The 22615-nt window shown below is 41.3% G+C and overlaps 1 protein-coding gene and 1 long non-coding RNA gene across 23 annotated transcripts in view; one reads left to right on the forward strand and one right to left on the reverse strand.

The window, feature by feature from the left end:
* Positions 1–22615, forward strand: part of KALRN (kalirin RhoGEF kinase) — a 675561-nt gene that overhangs the window by 320532 nt on the left and 332414 nt on the right. The gene's annotated exons all lie outside the window — the stretch shown is intronic.
* LOC123610993 lies at positions 161–7263 on the reverse strand. 2 transcript variants are annotated; one of them, XR_006718373.1, is made up of 2 exons: positions 7243–7263; positions 161–269 (listed from the first exon to the last, which is right to left on the reverse strand). It is a non-coding gene; the product is annotated as an uncharacterized LOC123610993 (long non-coding RNA). The 2 variants fall into 2 exon arrangements; XR_006718374.1 differs by lacking the exon at positions 7243–7263 and adding an exon at positions 2495–2533.

Here is a 22615-nt window from a genome sequence, read left to right on the forward strand (position 1 = left end):
TTCTAAGAGTTTTATGGTTTCAGTTCTCACATATAATCCATTTCGAATTTATTTTTATATGTGGTATAAGGAAGTGGCCCAGTGTCATTCTTTTGCATGTAGCTGTCCAGTTTTCCCAGAACCAGTTGTTGAAAAGACTGTTTTTTCCCTTTATATATTCACCTGAAGTGGGGCTCATGTTCACCTGAAGCAGGGCACGAGTTCACCCGATGTGGGACGCAAACTCGCAAACTATGAGATCATGACCTGAGCCAAAGTCAGATGCTTAACTGACTGGGCTACCCATGCACCCCTTCATTTCCATTTTCTAGCACAGACTGGTGGACTACACTTTTGTCTCTTTACTTACACCTTTTGCTCAGGTCAGACTATCACTATCTAAATGTTTTAGTTTCCCAAATCAACTCCCCTTGATAGCTACCCAAGCCCATTTGAGAGTTCCCTCTCAGCTGTGATTTCCTATCTATTGGGATGTATGGTATAGTGAAGAGAAGCGTAGCATTTGGAATCAATCTGTTCTTTCCTTTTATTGGCTTTGCACTTAATTTTTCTGAGCCTCAGTAACCTTCTCTAAAATGGAGATAGTGACACCTACCCTGAAGAGTGATATGACAGTTAGAAATAACATATGGAGGGCACCTGGGTGGCTCAGTCAGTTAAGCATCCACCTCTTGATCTCAGCTCAAGTCATGATCTCACTGTTTGTGGGTTTGAACCCCTCATCGTGCTCTGTCCTGACAGTATGGAGCCTGCTTGGGATTCTGTCTCTCCCTCTCTCTGCCCCTCCCCACCCCTCTCAAAATAAATGAATAGCTTAAAAAAAAAAAAAAAAAAGAAAGGACCTATGGCAAGTATGTAATAGAGAATTTGGTTCATAGGAGGTGCTTGATGAATAGTGGCCTTTGTGGCAGCAGTGGTCACCATGGTAGTGTGGGTGATAGGATACATCTAAGCTTCATCCCTTCCCTAGGTTATCAAGTACCCTGCTGTCATCTCTCAAGACTCAGCTTGGTGGGGTCTACTTAACTATGTTGGAAAGCGTAGGTCTATCCTTTGAAGTGGCCAGATGCAAGGGGACAGATCAGCTATGGGTACTGAGAAGTCTGACCCTCAGGTTAAACATTATGGAAGAAATGGCCATCTAATATGACCAGTCAGAACCAAGGTAGCAAATGGCATAAACGTGCATTCTGCCTGTGGTTGATAGATACTGGGTACCCAGCACTGGGCATCCAGGAGTGAATGTGTTCAGAGATCCAAAGAGGAGAATGGACAGTTTGCAAGGCTCTAGCCACTAGGCTGCAAGTTGGAGGCAAGGTTACTGGGACACCAGTAAGGAAGGGCTGACTCCTAGGAACAGGACAAAGTCTAGTTATCAAAACGGGGCACCAGGGCAGGGCTAGATGGTTGCCAAGAGGACCTGATTTGTAGGTCTTTTGGTGAGATGTGTGATTCCATTTTATTTCTGTAACTGGGCTGGAGCTGAGCTTGCCATGGGGCCCCAGAAAAGGGAGAAGGAGGAAAAGAAAGACTGAGCACCAAGTGAGAGCATTCTCTACTCTAATGAATTCTCCGACTCAGTGCCCTCCTTACAAGGGTACCAAGAGTAGAGTTTCACAATGTGACAACATATTTACCATGCACAGTAAGAACAACACAGGGAAGAGAAGAATAAAGTTACTGTCTCTCAGAAAGAACTGACATGGTTTAGAAAGGAAACAGGGAAGGCTGTTCCAGAGGAAAGCTCTTCTGTCTGCCCAGTATTGATTCTGAAAGCAAACCATTTATTATCATGTCTTCCAATAATTAATTTCAGCACAGGTCAACCTGCCCAGGTGAAGAGAAACCAAATTGATTTCCTTTCTCTTCCCTCTTCTTTCCATTTCTGTGACATCCTGAGCAGAGTGGGCCTCAGAAGCGTGCTTGCCGCCCTAGAAGCCAGCGCTGGCAGGGCTGAAAGTTAGAGGGAGTGCTGATGGATTTGCATACAGGGGATAAAAATATTTTGAAACGTATCTGGAAGCATCAAAGAATGAGTAATAATAATAAATGCCATTTATGTAACACATGACTTTACAAGGAATATTTCATTTAATCTTTGAAATCACTCTACAGAGTAGATGTTAATTCATCCTCATTTTCCTGATGAAGAATCAGGCCCAAAGAAGACCATTCAAGTGCAGGAGGCAAGATTTGAACCCAGGCAGGCTCACCCCAAAGCCCACACTTATCCCCCATTGGAGTATGGGAAAAACTGAGCTGATTTAATGATCCTTTTGGGAATTTATTTATATTCTTTATTTTTGTTTAAAAAATTTTTAATGTTTATTTTTGAAGGAGAGAGACAGAGTGTGAGTGGGGGAGGGGCAGAGAGTGAGGGAGATACAGAATCTGAAGCAGGCTCCAGGCTCTGAGCTGTCAGCACAGAGCCCAATGCAGGGCTCGAACTCACGAACCCCGAGATCATGACCTGAGCCAAAGTCGGACACTCAACTGACTGAGCCACCCAGGCGCCCCTATATTCTTTATTTTTAATTACAAAATCACACATATTCAATATAGAAAAGCAGACAAACAAGTAGGAACAAAAATAGTCTACCCACTCAGTTGTCTAACAGTTGCTAATACATTGGTGTTTATTCTTCCAGATATTTTTCTCTATATAGAGTATGTGGGTATGTTGATCAATGCTAGCTATCGCTATGGTATTGCAGATTACCATGGTAGTCTACAATGTTATTTTTTTTTCTGGTGAAGTCTCTAATATTAAGACTTCTTACTCTTCCCCAGATTCAAATAATTTATAATTATAGACTATTTAAACCAGGTACACATATACATATGTAAAGAGAAGCAAAATAAGCACTGAAAAGGGAGGGCTGGGTTTAAGCCAAGGATTCAGAATCTTCTCCCAAGAAAAACCTTCAGAAAATGGCAATTTATGAATGCCCTCCAAGCCTTTCCTGTTCCCCACAGTAGATGCCTATACATTACAATGCCTTGAGGACTTTCTTTTTTCTTTTTTTTAAATGTTTATTTTTGAGAGAGAGAGAGAGACAGACAGACAGACAGAGTGCAAGCAGGGGAGGCACAGAGAGAGAGGGAGACATAGAATCTGGAGCAGGCTCCAGGCTCTGAGCTGACAGCTCAGAGCCCAAAGTGGGGCTTGACCTCACGAACCAGGAGATCATGACCTGAGCTAAAGTCAGACACTCAACCGACTGAGCCACCCAGGTGTCCTCCTTGAGGACTTTCTGAGTCCTTAAAATCTGGCTGTGGTAGAGGGTGGTGACTGTGGTGTGGGGTATGGAGGCATGGGGGGGGGCACTTCAAAACAGTAGCCTTTGTAGCCTCTTTCCCCCTCCTCTTTCCTTCTCCTTTGCTCCTCCCTCCTCCTCTTTGTTTCCCCTTCATGTCTGTCCCATCTTCTCCTGGGACACACTTTCCTGAAATAGGGACTCTAGTCAGGGTCCAGGATACAGCGTGTGGCCTGGTCCAAGAGTACTTTCAGGTAGGCAGTGTTTTCCAGGACCCCTGAGAGCTCCGTGAGGTAAACACTCCTTTGCTGCGGCATTTGGGGTGTTGGAGCAAATCAGAAGTGTCTGGGCTGAAGGGTAAGGGCTTCTGAGAACTTGCTGGTAGATGGGGCAGCTGGGGCAAGTAACAAGTACCAGGAACCAGTACCTAAGAGCCTCTGAGGGGCTTCAGGCTGTATGTTACACAAACCAAAGAATAAAACACATATCACCAACAAGAATAACCCACCAAGCAGATAAATCTTTTTTTTTTTCCCTCTGCCACTGAGCAACTGGAGGCATTTTCATGAACTAATTTTATTTGGAATACATTTTTAAAAGGAGAAAAGTCCACTGCCAAGTTCTAGCAGGAACAAAGCATTACATCTGAGTTATTCCACCTGGAAATAAAGGCAGGTTTGGGACAGAGGGAGCTGAACTCTTGTGGTATCCTATAGTATCAGGGGACATACAAGCCTCATTGGGATCGGCTTTGTTTGTCTTGGGATACACAGGCAAATGCCCAGCCAGCCCAGGGCATGCCCTTTGGGTTTCAGAGACTAGTGCAGCTGTCCCACTACATTCTAGATGCTGACAACCCTAAACACTGGCAACCTCAGCTTTAATTACATATCTCCATGGTGTTTCACACTGTGGGCTATTTTGTACAATATATCTGAGTTTCAACAATGCCAAGTATGGCTCGAAATAACTCTAGTGGACGTTAGTCCGTCATATGCTTAGAATTTGAAAATAACATCGAGGGAAGGGGGCAGTGAGGCTAAAAAGAGAACTCCAATTCCATGTGATAGACATGTTTCAGTTTTCTTCTTTATGAGGCTTGGACTCTGCCTAAAATTATGGACTCTTTAGTTTCTTGGGAATTCACAAGGTCAGTCTGATTTGCTTGTTAAAATACAGCTATAAAAGAGAGGGTTATTTAGATGCAAATCTTGGGTCTAACCCACCCACCATAGTTGTCACTCTGATAAAAGTTTTACAAGTTTATGAAGTTAGAAGGGTTTGAGGTTCTTTTTCCAAGAAATTACATTCCATCATGGCTTCAGGTGGCCAGATGATTTGGCTGCATGATGCTGACACAGGTTAATTTCCTAGATTCTCTTTCCTTAGTCAATGCCTTACATGAAGGCCAGTTAATAATAAGTACCATTATCTCCCCATCAGTTAAATAGGAGTTACAGATTCTTCCTCCCTTCTTCCTTATGGGAGGCAAAAGATCCAGTGAGAAGCGTTCAGGGATTGAAACACCTGGGTTAGAAGGCCTAGACCTACTCCAGGTGCACAGGTAGGTCACTTAACCTTGCCAAACCTCATATCTACATCCATAAAATGGGAACAATATTTATTCCATCATAGTCAAAGTAGGCATTAAATGAAATAACGTACTTAAAAGCACGTTAAGTCTAGAGCAGAGAGCAGATGTAAATTATCATCATTATTATTTGGGGGATATAGTGACAGTAGATGAGATCATGTCTGGAACACACTTAGAAAAGAGGAACTAAAGATATAGAAAAGATTGATGATATTGCCCCATACTGGGTGTCTCCCAAGAGACAGAATGTGCTGACTAGTCTCTGAGTTTAACTGAACTCTTCATGCCCCAGGCTTCTTACACTGTTTAAGGGCCAGGATCCCATGCAGAGCAGGGTTAGCAGGGGAGACTTTCCACATCCTAAAGCTAAAGCTGTTGATTTAATGAGCTTTGTTCTGATGTTTATATAAGTGTTGATCTGTGAGACTTTGGGGTCAAAAGTGGATTTTGGAAGTGAAAATGGAAACAGCATGATGCTTTGTATATAGTGTACTCTGGCGACTTATCTTACCTGCCCTTCTAACCAGAGAGAACAGAGAAGCCCTGCTCCCAGTGACCTGTTCAGCAGCGAGCAGTACTGCCCCCAATGCATGCCCATCCCTCCCAGAGAGCCCTGTAGGTCTACTGTGGCTCTAGCACCCACCTTTTTGGGACTCGGTGAGATTATTTGTGACCTGCTAGACCTCATCTCCTAGCTGGCTTGCTGCTCTTCATTGTGTCACTATCCACATAACCCCATTGCCTAACTTGCCCCTTGTAGCACTGAGGGTGAGTTTGCATGGAATTTCTTGCTGAGGCTTTCATAACTCTGAGGATTATGGGCACAGGCTAGGGTCATAGAAGATAGCTCTTGGCCTGTGAAAGTTGGGACCATTCAAGAGCTCCAGATGATGCAGTGAATGATGGGGGGTGAACCTGAACCTCATGATCCCTGTCTCACAGTCCCGTCTGCAGCTACTTGGATTCTGCGCTTTCCTTTGACAGTCCTGTGCGGGGAAACGTTGACCTCCCACAGCCTCTCTCAACCAACTGAGGAAATGCTCCAATGGGTGAGCCTCTTCACGTAAATTCCTCAGGCTAGGAAATGGGAAGAACATGTTGTTTTCTCTTTGAAAGTAGGCCTGGGTCTTGGCCCACAGACTGCGGTGGACAGTCCTTGGTGGATAGATGGTGTCTCTTCTGACCTCGAATAAGTCTCCGAATACAGCCCTGTTTCAGAAGGGGATGCAGGCAGCCCCAATCCTAGTGTAGGTCTCCTTCCTTTGTCCCTCCTGCCACCTTCACACCTCTCCCACACCACAAGGTAACGGTCTGCGGCTTGTCCCACAGAGACCAGGGAACTGAGTTCTCTGACTCCTGAACTGTGCTTCTCCAAAGACAGATGACTTTTCCTCCTGGAGAGCCCTTAGCCACCCCTGCTATGTACCCCCAGCGAGCTTTCAATATTCAACCGTGACTCAAAGGAGAAACCCTCAGGACTCTCTTTGCTCCCTGCCAAAGCCCCTCATGTCATCCTGACCTCCTAATCTGGACATTTGCCCAAGCCATTCCCATGCCTGGTAGATTCCTCTCCTTTGCCTTCACACTTTAGACTTTAAAACTGGCTCCAAAATTGACCTCCTTCTGAAAACTTCTCCAGGCTTATCCATCTTACCCAATCATGTTGTTACTAGTGTGCCCTCAGCATTATATCACTACTTTGTACCTCTGTCACACCTCATTTCTTTTGTGTCCTTGGACAATGAACTCTTCTACATAATTTAATTTCATAGAGAACCAAGGCTTAACCCTAAGTGCTTTGTGCTACAACTTTACATTTCACATTTATTGATGGTAAACTTTCTGAAATATAGTATAAACTCTTCCTTCCTTGTATATAAAGCATTCTGAATATAATTCACTTTTTTTTTTTTTGGATGCTTTAGGGACATGGCAATGTTCACTAATTCCAGTCATGAGTAGAGACACCCCCAGGGCCATGCAGAGGCTAAGGTTTTCCTTTCCCTCCTCACTGAGGGTTTTTCCCAACACTGCAGTAACCTTCCGGGGGCAGGGGGGTATGATCAGGGAATTTGGCCCCTCAAGCAGTATGTGTCACTCCCTGTGGGCCCTGGAGCAGTCCTGTGGCTAACAGTCATATTTCTCCTGAATGAAGATGATTATGATGATTTTTTTTAATTTTTTATTATTATGTTTATTTATTTTGAGAGAGAGAGAGATTGTGTGTGTGTGTGTGTGTATGTGTGTGTGTGTGTATGTGTGTGTGTGTGTGTGAGTGGTAGAAGGTCAGAGGGAGAGGGAGACACAGAATCTGAATCAGGCTCCAGAGCTGTCAGCATAGAGCCCAACAAGCTGTGAGATCATGACCTGAGCCATGGTCAGACACTCAACCGACTAAGCCACCCAGGTGCCCTGATGATGATGATGATGATTTTAATGGTACACCTGCAGAAGGTGAGATGCAAGCAACTTAGGCTTTCTAAAGTCACCAAAATCCCAGTCCTAGAATGGACTAGTGAGACTGGAAGAGGGAAGATGATTCTAGAACTGGATCTCTCCTGTTACTGCTTTCACTTATGCGTCATACTATCTTTATTTTGATGATTTTTATTTAAAGGGCTCCAAGCATTTCAATCCACACCAGCTTGTCAGTTTCATAGACAGCAGCATCCAAAGACTGACTCCTGCCTGTCAGTGTGCAGCTGTCAGCTCATGCCACGGGCATTAAATGGCTTTGATATTTATATGACGGTGATGGGGAAGTCTTTCAACCAAACCATACGGCCCTATTCCAGACAGAGGCTCTTGGGGGTATTGTCCAAAAGCCTGTTTCACTTTTAAGTATTTTCAAATTTGACATGTCTCTTACTTCTGACTGCTGAGGAAAACAACTCAGGGTCATGGGTAGTTGATGCTGGCATTGTGCCCAGGGAGAATAATTTCTAGGACTTCATAGGTGATTATTTTTAACTGGATCTTTTTTGCATATGTATGCCATGCCAAAATCATGTTACTTCTAAGCTATGATAAGCAATGTCATAAAGACCAAACTGAGAAAGATGACATCTCTGACTAGGGTTGCAGAGAGATTTTACATTTTTTGTAATTATATATTTCACTGTGGTTGGTCTAACATTAGTGTCTTCAGGATCCAGAGCTAGGAAATGCACCCATCTCTAAGCTAAATACATGGGTAATGAGGGGGCGCCTGGGTGGCTCAGTCAGTTGAGCCTCTGACTCTTGATTTTAGCTCAGGTCGTGATCTCACAGTTTCATTGGTTTGAGCCCTGCATCAGGCGTGGAGCCTGCCTGAGATTCTCCCTGTCTCTCTGCCCCTTCTCTGTGCTTACTCTGTCTCTCTCAAAATAAATAAATAAACTTTAAATTACAAATATATTGTAATTGAATCTATTTATATTTCTAAATATAGTTGGTTCACAAAAATATATTAGATCCTTATCTTTTCCTTAAAATTTCTTTTATTTGGTATTTTTCATATTTTGAAAGAGATTCCTGTTTGTTGTAATAACAAGTAAAATATTGCAAAGATATATATAAATAGAAATGCTAATTATCTCTTTACTCCTACTTCCCAATTCCTCCCTTCCAAGGTAATCACAGTTATCTTGCACATCTTTCTTCTTACACATACAAAAATGAGCAAATGTATATAGATATAAAAATTTGTTTATTTTTTGTTGTAATTTCTAAAGAATGCATATATTATTTTTATACTTTGGCTCTTCCATTTTTTTTTTGTTTATGAAATTAACACATGTTCATCATAGGATGTGGAAAACAAGAAAATAGTGGAAAAGAAAAATCATTCCTAATATCACTTAGAGATAATTATATATAAACTATTAATGTTTATTGGCAAATTTCTATTTAGCACAGCAGAGTGCAAAGAGCATTTTGCTTGGGGTGAAACAAATGCAAATTCCAGACCAGTATCTGCCATTCACCAGCTGTGGGAGCTTGCTCAAGTTTTTTTCTTTTTTTCTTTCCAAAGCTCACTTTTCTTATCTGTAATTTAAGATAATGATGTAATCTACCACATGTAATAATGTTTGTAAGTGGATCCAAAACTAGCAGCCATCATGATCAGTGGTAGTTTTTTTGATAGATAGATAGACAGACAGACAGACAGACCATATGTTGGTTTACCTTCCTTCTTCATTTAATCTTACGTTAGGAACACTTGCTCAGATCACCGAATAGTCTTCAAGACATAATTGTAATGACTGCATCATGTGGCTGTACCATAATGTGGTGAACCAATCTCCTATTATTGAACATTTTGGTTATGTCTACACGTCGGCAAAAGATGAGATTTATTTCAGCTCGAAATTTCAGCCCAAGCTTTGAACCCTGCCCTTAGATGAGTGGTTTTAACTTTAGATCGTGGCTGCCATTATAGCTTTTAAAAAATATGCTGCCAGATGCCACCCCCCCAACCCCATTCTAATTTGAGTAACATGAGGTAGGGCCTATGTCTTGCTTTTCTCCTGCAATCTCCTTTATCTACCTCCTCACCCCGTCCTATAAGAACCACAGTACTAGATGATTTCTTAAACCTTCTGCCATCTGCAGATTATCAGGAAAGCACTGTAAGCTGAGGACATTGTATGGTCTTCCTCACTAGGGCTTCCTCTGTGGTCTTATGACCTAAAACAGTGGTTCTCAACTAGAAGGCAATTTTGCCCCCCAGGGGACATATGTGATGTCTGGGACATTTTTTGTTTATTACATCTAGGGAAGGGATTGCTGTTACATCTGGGTACAGGCCAAGGATGCTGCTAAATGTTCTATAGTACAAAGAATAGCCCCTGTATTAGTTTCCTAGGGCTACTGTAATAAAGTACCACAAGCTGGGTGGCTACAAATAATAGAAATGAATGGTCTCATAGTTCTGGAAGCTGGAAGTCTGAGATCAAGGTATCAGCAGGGCTGGTTCCTTCTGAGGGCTGGGAGGGAGAATCTGTTCCAGGCCTCCCTCCTAGAGTTTGATGCTTTACTGGCTATCTTTGGTGTTCCTTGGCTTGTAGCTGTATCGCTCCAGTCTTGGCCTTCATGTCACATGGTGTTCTCTCTGTGTCTGTATCTTCACATGGCCATCTTTTTTTTTTTTTTTCCTATGGTGAAAAAATTTATATTTAGAATTAGCCAGCTGGACTCAACTTAGATGATCCCAATTTTGTTGGCAACATCCAAACATCATAGTCAGGAGCCAAACATATGCCTTCTTCTTTCCATCAGACCTGATCAGGGTGTTGACCTTGGTCACCTCAATGTCATAGAACTTCCTCATAGCCTGTTTGATCTGGTGCTGGTTGACCTTGACATCCAGGTGAACACAAGTGTGCTGTTGTTTTCTGTTTTCTTCATGGCTGAGTGGGTAGTTAGAGGGAACTTGATGGCATAGTGGTCAAGCTTGTTTCTCCTGAGGACCTTCTTTCAAGGTTATATGGGCTGCTTTTGGAGACAGTGTCTTGGTCTTCAGAAGGTAGGTGACATGCAGATCTTTTTTTGTGTGACAATGGATACCTTTCAGCACTGCTTTCTTAGGTTTCAAAGCCTTTGCTTTGGCTTTGGCTTGGGGGCAGGGGCCTCTTCCTTCACTTTTGGACCATCTTAATAAAAACGGTTTCCAAGGCCACAGACCATTTTTTATAAGGCTACCAGTCATATTGGATTAAAGCCCACCCAGTTTCAATATGACCTCATCTTAACAAATTACATCTGCAATGTCACTATTTCCAAAAGATGGTCACATTCTCAGGTACTAGAGATTAAGCCTTCGACATAATCTTTTTGGAGGAACAGAATTCAACCTGTGACAGCCTCCCAAACAAAGAATTATCTGGCCCAAAATGTTAATAGTGCTACTGTTGAGAAACACTTTCCATATAATCTGTAGATCAAACCCAAGGAGGTAGGTCAAGGTAAGAACAGGGCAGGTAGGAGTGGTCCAGGATCTACAAAGATGGAAAGTGAACAGGAACACCATCAGTCAAGAGGGTCAGTGACTTCTGCTCTTGCATCAGAGGCTGTGGGCCTCTTGTAGATCTGTACAGACATGGGCAGCTGCGATCCACAGGGCTGTATGTGACCAAGAGGAAGGAAGGACATGAAGGGGCACTATACTAACTGGGCTGAAGCAGAAGTGTAGGTGGGTCAGAGCCTCTGTTTTGTTAACCCATTATCTGACCCCCATTTCCCTGGGTCAGGCCCAGCCTTTCCCTGTCTATCCCCTTCAGGATGGGGACAGAAGAAAAAAGTAAATCCCCAAGCCCACAGGTTTTCAGCAGTATTTTCAAGCCAACTGTCTTGTCTTCTCAGAGCCCTGCCTTCTCCCTCTCACACCCACTGCCTCCCACTGGCAGCCAAACATAGAACATGAAAAACAGGAAAAACAGCAACACTGCAAAGTTATATTTTCTGAGAGAGAACATTACTTTGGGTACACCCCCCCCCCCAAGATGTCTTTAGCTGCCAAACCCTGCAGCAGGTGGCCCTATTCATCTTCGTTCTGTGGGGATGCTATCTCACCAACTGCTTGTTTCCTTGGCTGTAAGATGTCCACATGAGAATGAACTTTTACAGGGCTAGGGTGGCTGGGCAATCCATGTATCCACTTCTGAACACTTAGGTCTACCTTGTTCATTTTTCAAATATTTTTGTCCACATTCTCCTGTTGTGCTTACACGCTCCCCTTCATTATTTTGCCAGTTTGAGTAGAGTGAAGGGAAAGGGGGTGGGGGAAGTGTGGCCAGGGTGGAGACAGTGTTATCAAATTCTGGGAGTGGTGGGTTGCTTACCAGCAGCAATGTGGATGCCAGCTAACTGCATCTGGGGCCTGTTAGCAGGAAGAGGATTAAATGCTTCCCTTCTCTGTCTTCAGAGCTTTGTGTCTTTAGGGCATTCTCCTGGTTTTGATCTTCTGATTGCTAAATTCCCTGGGACCCTCTACTTTGCCCCAGGCTGGAGTTCTGGGACAATTTCTGGCCTCGACTCCCCTTCATATTTGCTCTTCTTTGTGTTCAGGCTAAGTACCAGTCTTGGCTCTCCCAGGCCTGCCTACAGTCCTGTCTCTACCTTCAACTATTCTCCCTGTGTTGGAGGCATAGGTGGGGAGGGGCAGAGACAAAGTCCTTTCTTGCTTTCTGTCTCAGCCTAGTAGGTGTGGCCACATTTTCTGAAATCTTGACCAGTCCTTTCTTACAAGCTGGACCTGATGTTTTCTGTCCAACCTGTATTGGCAGCCTCTAGGATTGCCCTGCCTTTTGGTCCAGAAACAAGTTGTTTTGTGTTGTTGTTGTTGTTGTTGTTGTTATTCTATTAAATAGATAATTTGCTAACAGTTAATTTTCATTGCTTCTTTTGCTCTCTTGCGTGCAAGTAACTAGATATTCAGCTTCCAACCTACAGCTGAGAGGAAATACATCAAAGTTTCTTTAAAGTATAACATGTAAATGAATACAGCTGGTGCAGAATAGAAGGACAGAGAAGGAATCAGTAAGAGAGAACAAACACCCTAGTGAAAAATAGCTGATATTCTTTTCTCGGAATTCCTAGACCTAGGTACATTCTTAAACACATAAAAATTAGACTCTAGAAAAATAACACTTTACTTAAAAAATTTACTTAAAAAATATGGAGTTCTGAAAATATACCATTTATTGTTAATAGGAAAAGGTCCTAAAGCGTTCCAGATATAGAGAGGAACATGTTCTTTAGCAAGTAGTGATGCACATGAGAATGGGACATGGTGGTGACTGTGTACATAAGTGTGATACAGTCAGAGATAATCTCAACACCCAAACTATTGTGTTGGGAGATATTGGCATCTATAGTAGTTATTCTGGTATTAGTCCCAATTATTAGACTGAGTATTTGTACAGATAGTCTCCACTTTAAGGAGCATCTGATTAGGAATGTTCATTAGACATTCCTTGTTTGGACATTCAAATTGCCTTAATGAAGGCAACTAGTGTTTGTTGCCTTATTTGGGAAGCCATAGGAAGATGTCTTTCTAGCAGGTGTAATGTGGTGGGCTAACCCATCACTGGTTCCAAGAAGTAGTTTCCTTCTTTTTTCCTACTGCTTCCAGCCAAAGACCACTTTGCCATTGCCAGAGTCCATCCCATTCCTCCCTGTGAGTACCAGCAAGTGGAGAAGAAATATGTGCCTGGTGCTCCAGGATGAAAACTAAAAAGCATTTTCCTGTATCACCCTAGTTATAAATGTTGACTAATTGTACATGATGTACAATGTTAGTATCAAATTTTAAGCACATTATGTGCACAACTGAATTTCTTTATTTTTATCCTGGGAATCTAACTCCCATTTACATGGAAAATATATTCTCTGTACTAAATAAGAGGTTTACAAAGAAACTTTTAGGTCATTACTCATTTTTAAACTGGGGACTACCTACATTAGGAGATATGGTAAATGTCCACTTCCAACCATTACTACTGACAAGAGCTGGGCCGCACAGCTTTGGGGTTTAGTACCTGTTTAAAGGAGAGCACTGTGCCTAAGAGGAACATTTATGAGTAGTTGGAATAGAAAAAATGAGTTATATAGGACTCTTTCCTTCAAGGAGAATGTAATTCTCTCTGGAAGTCACCATGTACACTTTGAAAGTATATTACAAAACAAAACAAAATAAAATAAAACAAAACAAAAAACAAAACAAAAAATAGTAGTTGCAAAAGAATAATTACAACATCATATTTTAAAAATCAAAGGCACAAGAACAAATATAATGCAAAGTAGCAGAGAAGCAGAAGAAGTAGAGTTTTACACTGAGTCTTAGAGAGGTACATGGTTTCATGAAAAGTCCTGGAGGTTATATTCAGAGACATGACTTGCCATTGTCTAGCTATGTAACATACTTCAAACATGTTACTTTATCTTTCTGAGCCTCAGTTTTCTCATTTAAAAAATGTAATTAATAATGCCCATCTTACAATATCCTAAAGCTTAGAGCTAATGTATATTAAGAGACTAATACAATGCCTAGAACACCTGTAGGTACCTGATAAACTTATACTGCCTTCTTTGACCCATAAATTATTTAAAAGTATGTTCTTTAGTTTCCAACTCTTTGGGGATTTTCCAGTGATATTTCTATCATTGATTTATAATTTAATTGTGTTATGATCAGAGAAGATATTTTGTATGACTATATCCTTTTGAATTTTTTGAGACTTGCTTATTAGCCCAGAATATGGTTTATCTTGGTAAATGTTCTGTGAGCACTTGAAAAGAATATGCATTTTTTTCTTGTTGGGTGGAGTGTTAATAAATGTCAGATCAGTTAGATCAAGTCTTCAAATCTCCTATATCCTTACTAATTTCCTTTCTACTTGTTCTGTTTAATTATTGGGAGAGGGACATTAAATGTCTGATTGTAATTGTGGATTTGTCTGCTTCTCCTTGAAAGTGTATCAGTTTTTGCTTCATGTATTTTAAAGCTTTGTTAGTAGGTGCATATATGTTTGGGATTATGATGTCCTCTTGATGAATTGACCCCTTTATCATTATGAAATGAATTTCTTTTTCCCCAGTAATATGATTTGCAATGAAATCTACTATGTCTGATATTAATAAAGTCACCCCAGTTTCTTTCGATTAGTGTTAATATGCTATATTTTTTCCACCCTTTTACTTTTAACTTATTTGTGTCTTTACATTTGAAGTGCATTCCTTGTAGACAACATATAGTTGGGGCTTGCCTTTTTATCCAACCTGACAATCTCTGCCTTTTGATTGTAGTGTTTAGATAACTTATATTTAATGTGACTATTGATATGTTTGTCTATCATCTTGTTATATTTTTTCCATTTTGTTTCATCTATTCTCAATTATTTCTCTCTTCCTTTTTCTTCCTGTTTTGGGTTAATTGAATATTTTTTTCCTTAAAAAAAACCCCAGATTTATTGAGATATAATCCACATACATACCATTCACCCTTTTATTTATTTTTAAGTGCATTTATTTATTTTCAGAGAGAGAGACCATACGTAGAGGAGGGGCAGAGACAGAGGGAGAGAGAAAATCCCAAGCAGACTCTGTGCTGTCAGCATAGAGCCCATCACAGAGCTCGATCTCATGAACCATGAGATCATGACTTGAGCCAAAATCAAGAGTTGGACGCTTAACCAACTGAGCCACCGATGTGCCCCACAATTCACCCTTTTAAAGTATACAATTCCATGGTTGCAAGTGTATTCACAGAGTTATGCAAATATCACCACAGTTAATTTTGGAACAATTTCATCACCCCCAAAAGAAACTCTGTGCCCATTAGCAGTCACTCCAACCTCAGTATCTCCTGGAAAGCAGTAACATCCTTTTAGTGTAGAACTAGAGAGTATAATGCTAAGTGAAATAAGCCAGTCAGAGAAAGACAAATACCATATGATTTCACACATATGTGGAATTTAAGAAACAAAACAAACAAGGAAAGAAAAAAAAAAGAAATAAAGAGGTAGAGAAACCAAAAAAACAGACTTTTAACTGTAGAGAACAAACTGTTACCAGAGGGGAGGTGGGTGGGGGGATGGGGAAAATAGATGAGGGGGATTAAAGAGTACACTTATCATGATGAGAAGTGAATAATTTTTTATGATTCCATTTTATCTCTTTGTTGGCTTGTTAGCTATAACTCTTTATTTTGTTACTTTAATGGTGGCTTTAGGGTTGTTTGTAATATGTGACTTCAATTATTACAGTTCACCTTCAAATGATGTTTTGCCACTTTACATATAGTATAAGGACCTTACAATAGTATAGTACACTTCCATTTCTCCCTTTGTGACCTTTGTGCTATTGTTGTCATATGTTTTACTTATGCATGTGCTGTAAAACCCATGCTACACTATTGTTATGTTTGTATTATTATTTTTTTAAGTTTTATTTATTTATTTTGAGAGAGAGAGGGAGAGAGAGAGAGAGAGAGAGAGAGAGAGCATGCACGCATGCGCGTGAGTGGGGGAGGGGCAGAGAGAGAGAGAGAGAGAGAGAGAGAGAGAGAGAGAGAATGGGAGAATAGTAGGCTCCACACCAGCAGCACAGATCCCGACACGGGACTGGAACCCACAAACTGTGTGATCATGACCTGAGCTGAAACCAAGAGTCGGACACTTAACCAACTGAGCCACCCAGGCACCCCTAAATTGTTATCTTTTTTTTTTTTAATTTTTTTTTTTAACGTTTTATTTATTTTTGAGACAGAGAGAGACAGAGCATGAACGGGGGAGGGGCAGAGAGAGAGGGAGACACAGAATTGGAAGCAGGCTCCAGGCTCTGAGCCATCAGCCCAGAGCCCAACGCAGGGCTTGAACTCACGGACCGCGAGATCGTGACCTGAGCCGAAGTCGGCCGCCCAACCGACTGAGCCACCCAGGCGCCCCAAATTGTTATCTTTTAAAGAGATTTAAATAATAAGAAAAACTTACATTTTTTCCCCATACAGTTAACATTTCTAACGTTCTTCATTCCTGTGTGTGGATCTGTATTTCCATCCGGTACAATTTTCCTTCTTCCTGAGGGACTTCCTTTAACATTTTTTTGTCATATCAGTCTGCTGGTGAAGAATTTTTTCAGATTTGTATGTCTTAATGTGTCTTTATTTTCACTTTTTTTGGACAAATATTTGTACTGGGCATAAGAATTCTAAGTTGACAAAATTTTTCTCTTTCAGTACTTTAAAGATATTGCTCTGCTATTTTCTGGCTTGTATTCTTCTGATGAGGAGTCTGCTGTCAATCTTTATATTTGGTGTGTGTGTGTGTAGCACGTCTTTTTTTTCCTCTGGCCCCTTTTAAGATTTCCTTTTCTCTGTTTTTTCCCCACTTGGTTTGATTCAACTTTTATGTACCTTGGTGTAATTTTCTTTGGGTTTCTTGGGTTGAGTTTAGTTTCTTGTATCTGTGGATGTTTGGAAATTTTTTGGTCATTATTTCTTTAAATCTTTTATATCTTTTCTACTCCCCATACTCTCCTTTAGGGATTTCAATTACATGGGTATTAGCTTTATTAAAGTTGTCCCAACAGCTCACTGAGGCTTCATTTTAAAAAATCATTTTTCTCTCAGCATTTCAATTTGAACAGTTTCTATATTGCTGTGTTTTTGAGTTCAGTAATCTTTTCTTCTGCAGTGTTTAACCTACTTTTGATACAACCCAGTATATTTTTCATCTCTTGAAGTGCAAGATCCTTTTTTTTCTTTATGTCTTATGTTTCTCTACTTAACTTTTGAACATATGAAATACAGTTACAATAGCCATTTAAAAAAACCTTGTCTACTATTTTTAACATCTATGTCAGTTATGGGTCAGTTTTGATTGCTTTTTGTCTTCATCATAGGTTATATTTTCCTGATCCTTTGTATATCTGGTAGTTTTTTATTAGATACCAGACACTGTGAATTTTACCTTGCTGGTTGCTGAATATTTCTATACTCCTATAAGTATGCTTAAAATTTTTTTTTAATTTTTATTTATTTTTGAGAGAGAGAGCAAGCAGGGGAAGGGCAGAGGAAGAGGAAAACAGAGGATCCAAAGCAGGCTCCCTGCAGACAGTAGAGAGCCCAATGCGGGGCTCGGACTCATGAACCGTTAGATCATGACCTGAGCCAAAGTTGGACCCTTAACTGACTGAACCATCCAGGTGCCCCCCTATAAATATTCTTAAGCTTTGTCTTGGGACACAGTTAAGTTACTTGAAAAAAGTTTGGTCTTTTTAGGTCTTTCTTATAAAATTTGTTAGGCAGGACCAGAGCAGTGCTTGGTCTAAGGCTAACTATTTACCCCTGCTGAGGCAAGACTCTTCTGAGTACTCTACCTAATATCCTGTGACTCATGAGGTTTTCCAGTGTGACTGGTGGAGAGGGGTACCATTGCAGCCCTGTGTCAATACTGGGTGCCCTTACCTTTCATTCTTTCAGGTGGTTCTTTACCCCCAGATGCATTCCCTGCATACCTGCCCCCAGACTGTGTAAGGAAAGAAGGTGAAAGAAATTTATTGTCAACCTTAAAGTAGTATTCAAATGTAAAATTTTAGGCATCACCTTGATTTGTCTGCCATTCACTATTGTCAAAACTAGAGTTAAGTCTGTATCTTCCCCAATGCCTATACTTGCATGTCTCTCTTTCCCTCATTTGCTCCTTTCCTCTAACTGCCCATGCGTTCCAGCTATACCAGCCTGGAAAAATAATCATCAGGAAAGAAATTCTCTCCTGGTCTTCTGGTAGTCACATTCTCCAGTCCATACCGCCTCTTTTGAATAGTGAAGGTGCTTCCTGGGCCTCATCCTTCTCATCCCCAGAGCATACAGCCAAGAGTGCTAACTTCATGTTACCAAGGAAATGAACTCTTGATGCTATAGGTGTTTATTTTCACTGTCTCTTCCACTCCCTGCCACTTTCCCTTCTGCTTCAGCCCAGGGAAACTGAAACCGTACCTGTGTTTTGGGGATGTCTCTGTTTTCAGAGACAAGTTATCCTAGAAGGTTCTGTTTCTTCCATGAGGAGAAAGCAAAAAAAAAAAATAATGGGCCAGGCCTGCAGCAGAGGGAGTAGAAGGTAGACTGAAGGCCTGAATTATCTAGGGTATTTTACCTGGTTGACATAGGGACTGGGGAGAGAAGGACAGAAACTGCAGCTATATCTGTGTCCCAAATGTCTGACTCAGGACTATCACAGGCCTTGCTTGGAAGCCCCAAAGGCTGAAGGATTAATAACCCAGCTCTTAGAACCCATTTTTGGCATATCAGTTGGGTAATGTTGATAAGGGGTCAAGTACAAGGCAGAGGCTATGCAGCTGGGAAACCAAAGAATGCCCAGGAACTGTACTCACAGTGAAGTCCAACTCTGGCCTTGGGGCAGAAACTGCTGTTTATTTGGTCAGAAGGTGAACAGAAGCCTGTCGTGATCCATGCTTCAATTTGGGGTGATGATAGGCATCAATACAGTGCTTTGGTAATACTCCAGTTGATATTCTCTAAGCACATTTCTGCTTCAAGACTGTGCCAAGAGGTAGGATAAACCAAATGGTGTTGAACATTGAATATGAATTATAGCATGTAAGGTCTTATACCAAGTAGTTGATGAGAGCCAAGGATTGAATATTAGGGTTAATGAGGAGTGATGTACTCTTTAATATATTAATTAATTCATTAAATATTTATGGAGTATTTACTTGGTGCCAGGCACTAAGGGAAAGAGATAAAAGACATTATTTGCCCCTAAGCAGACGAGAAAGGCAAACATTTGCATTAGAGTATGGCAGGTTGGCACAGATCACTCTGGGAGCTCAGAGGAGCACATCTAAGCCAACCTTGGGTGAGAAGTGGAGGTGAGGGTGGGCTTCCTGGAAGAAGTGGTGCCTGGTCTGGGTCTTAAAGGGTAAGAGTTGATCATGTAAAAAAGAAAGGAGGAAAACATCCCAACCATAAGTATAGGGGCAGGATTCCGTGCAATGAGTTCTGGAAGTGTAAACAATTTATTTCATAGGCTGTAGGGGGAGAAATGTGAGTTGAAGCTGAAGAGAAAAAGCAAGCATCATATGAAGAAGGGCCTTGCATGCCATGCTAAGGCATTTTACCCCAAAGGCAATGGGAGGCCACTGAACAGTTTTAAGAAGAGAGGTGTGACTGGATCTGAATTTTAGAACCTCTTTCTGGTAGCGACAGGGAGGAAGGCTGAGCAGCAGGTAAAGCAAAGAGCGCAGCTTTTAGCATTGACCCCATTGCCCTCCCACATGTCTTTATTATCCCTTTCTCTTTATAAATGTGTTCTGTAGCTCTTCTCAGCCTATCCAGTATGATTTCCTACCATTGTCTAATTTGTTCAGGTTGACTCAACTTATCAAACATACCATGCTCATTCCCATCTTTGTGCCTTGTTTATTCAGCAAACATTTAAATTTTTTTTTTCAACGTTTATTTATTTTTGGGACAGAGAGAGACAGAGCATGAACGGGGGAGGGGCAGAGAGAGAGGGAGACACAGAATCGGAAACAGGCTCCAGGCTCTGAGCCATCAGCCCAGAGCCCGACGCGGGGCTCGAACTCACGGACCGCAAGATCGTGACCCGGCTGAAGTCGGACGCTTAACTGACTGCGCCACCCAGGCGCCCCTCAGCAAACATTTAATAAGTGCCTATAGTATACCAGCCACAGCTCCTGGCATGAAGAACCAAAGATGAATGAAACATGGAACCTACATTTAAGGAGCTCACAGACCAGTAGGAAGATACCCATGGAAGCACATTGTTACATGTGAGCCTGAAAATGGCTATGGAATGGGATAAACATAGAGTACCATGGGCATAAAGAAAAGTGGGTCCTGTCAATGAGAAGTCCTCTTCCTTCTCTACTGAGTCCTGCCCGTCCTTAGGCTTCTGCCTTCACTCTGTATAGAGGCGGGGTAATGTCTCTATACACTATACACCCATCACATCTGTCTTCTGCTTAAAACTGTTCAGTGGCTTCCTACTGCCTTTGGGGTAAAACATCTCAGTGTGGCAAGCCAAGGCCCTTCTTCATCTGACAGAATAGTGTAATGGTTTGAGCTTGGGCTCTGAAACCAGGAAAGATTTTAATCTTGGTTCTATCATATGAAACATGTGACCTTGGCCAGAAATTATTTGTGCCTCAGTTTCTTCATGTGTAAAATGGAGCTGATGGCTGTACTGACTTCATAGCATTATTATGAAGATGAAGTGAGTTAATATGCATATAAATCTTTAGATTGTCCTTGGCATGTGAAAATTATTCAATAATTATTGGCTATTTTTATTTTCAGTTTTTTCCATTTTTTCAGCATCTATATCATGATGTCAAAGAACTTTAACCTTTAATTATTATTGTGTTACTTGCTCAGTTTTCTGTGTTGCCATATTATGTCACGGATGACTACACAATAATCTATTGAGGCAGCATACATTGCATATGTATCTGTACTCCTGAAAGACTCACAGCATTAGATATGTATTAGGGTAATGAGCCATCCCAACTTGCTTAGAATTGATAGGACTTTTAGTGTTAAAATCAGGAAAGTACCAGACAAACTGGGACAAGTTGTCTACTTTATATATACAGTAGGCACTTCAGTTTTGCTTTTTATATATCTCTTATTGGTCCCAAACTTAACTTTCAAGTAAACTTGCTTTCACTTTGCCACAAATATTTATTTATTGCCTAGAAAATATAAAGTCACAACCTCTGGGTTTCTTTGGGGTTTCCTGAAATTCCCTAGGGTTTAAAGTAGAAAATCTGAGACATTCCTGAAAAACACTCTGTCCCATCAGCTCTGGGTGTATTTACTACAAATTGTGAACAGCCCTGTAGGAGCCTTCTTCAACCTGGCCCAAAGCCTAGGAAGTCTCTCCTGCCCATCATTTCCCATCTCTCTTGGTGTTTCCATCATGATTTTTTTTTTTTATTTTTTTATTTTTTTATTTTTTAAAAAAATTTTTTTTTTCAACGTTTATTTATTTTTGGGACAGAGAGAGACAGAGCATGAACGGGGGAGGGGCAGAGAGAGAGGGAGACACAGAATCGGAAACAGGCTCCAGGCTCTGAGCCATCAGCCCAGAGCCCGACGCGGGGCTCGAACTCACGGACCGCGAGATCGTGACCTGGCTGAAGTCGGACGCTTAACCGACTGCGCCACCCAGGCGCCCCTCCATCATGATTTTGAGTACCTCCTTCATTTGCTTTCCAGAATCAACATACCCTTAGTTGACTCAGTGGCAAAGCCTCTTTCTTCACACAAGGATCATGTTTTTTCCATGAATTCCCCAAGTGGGGCCAAAGGATTTTTCCTCTTTTTTGTGTACCACTACCACCCTACTTCAACCTGCACTGGGACAGCATTTGCCCTAGGCCATTGTTTTTCAGATAGCATTCCTTAAGGATCCACTGTGGCCTCTTTAAGTATTTCTTTTTTTTATTATTTATTTATTTATTTATTTATTTTATTTTTATTTTTTTCAATATATGAAATTTATTGTCAAATTGTTTTCCATACAACACCCAGTGCTCATCCCAAAAGGTGCCCTCCTCAATACCCATCACCCACCTTCCCCTCCCTCCCACCCCCCATCAACCTTCAGTTTATTCTCAGTTTTTAAGAGTCTCTTATGCTTTGGCTCTCTCCCACTCTAACCTCTTTTTTTTTTTTCTTAAAACCATGACAAGTGTTTGCAGAAGCCCGGCCAATCTTCTCCAGTACAATCAAGGGTCTGTGTCAACAGTCTCTGCAAGTTTGTACCCCAGTGTGTTAGTTTCCTGGGTCTTAAATAACAGAAATTTATTCTCTCTCAGTTCTGGAGCCTAGAAGTCCAGGGTCAAAGGTGTCAACAGGACTGGTTCTTTCTGAGGATATGTGGGAGAATGTGTTCCATGCCTCTCCTAACTCTGGTGGTTTACTGGCAATGTTTATCATTCCTTGGCAGGTAGATACATCTCCCAATCTCTGCTTCATCTTCACATGGCATTCTTTTTGTAAGGACAGCAGTCATATTGGATTAAGAACCCGCTCTACTCCAGTGTGACTTGATCTTAACTAATTACATCTGCAATGACCCTTTCCAAATAAGGTCACATTCTGAGGTTCTGGGGCTTAAGGCTTCAACATGTCAATTTCCAGGGTTGGGGAGGAAGTACAATTCAGTCTTTAATGCCCAGATCTTCAGGTAAGTTAAAAAAATAAAATAAAAACAAAATTCTGTGGACACTAAAGGCC

The sequence above is a fragment of the Leopardus geoffroyi genome, chromosome C2 (genome assembly GCF_018350155.1).
Source record: "Leopardus geoffroyi isolate Oge1 chromosome C2, O.geoffroyi_Oge1_pat1.0, whole genome shotgun sequence".
Lineage (NCBI taxonomy): Eukaryota > Metazoa > Chordata > Mammalia > Carnivora > Felidae > Leopardus > Leopardus geoffroyi.